Source organism: Bison bison, unplaced genomic scaffold (genome assembly GCF_000754665.1).
Source record: "Bison bison bison isolate TAMUID 2011002044 unplaced genomic scaffold, Bison_UMD1.0 scf7180017864331, whole genome shotgun sequence".
Lineage (NCBI taxonomy): Eukaryota > Metazoa > Chordata > Mammalia > Artiodactyla > Bovidae > Bison > Bison bison.
Genome location: NW_011494903.1, coordinates 7,429,509 through 7,429,730, shown reverse-complemented (window position 1 = coordinate 7,429,730; position 222 = coordinate 7,429,509). Strand labels below are relative to the sequence as shown.

Sequence of the window (222 nt, the reverse complement as noted above, 5' to 3'; positions counted from 1 at the left end):
CTAACAAATACATGAAAAGATGCTTAACATCACTCATTATCAGAGAAATGCAAATCAAAACCACAATGAAGTACCATTTCACGCCAGTCAAAATGGCTGCTATCCAAAAGTCTACAAGCAGTAAATGCTGGAGAGGGTATGGAGAAAAGGGAACCCTCTTACACTGTTGGTGGAAATGCAAACTAGTACAGGCACTATGGAGAACAGTGTGGAGATTCCTTA

At 40.1% G+C, this 222-nt stretch overlaps 1 protein-coding gene across 6 annotated transcripts in view; it reads right to left on the bottom strand.

Moving 5' to 3' along the window:
• Positions 1-222, bottom strand: part of PRLR (prolactin receptor) — a 140,523-nt gene that overhangs the window by 71,262 nt on the left and 69,039 nt on the right. The window lies entirely within an intron of this gene.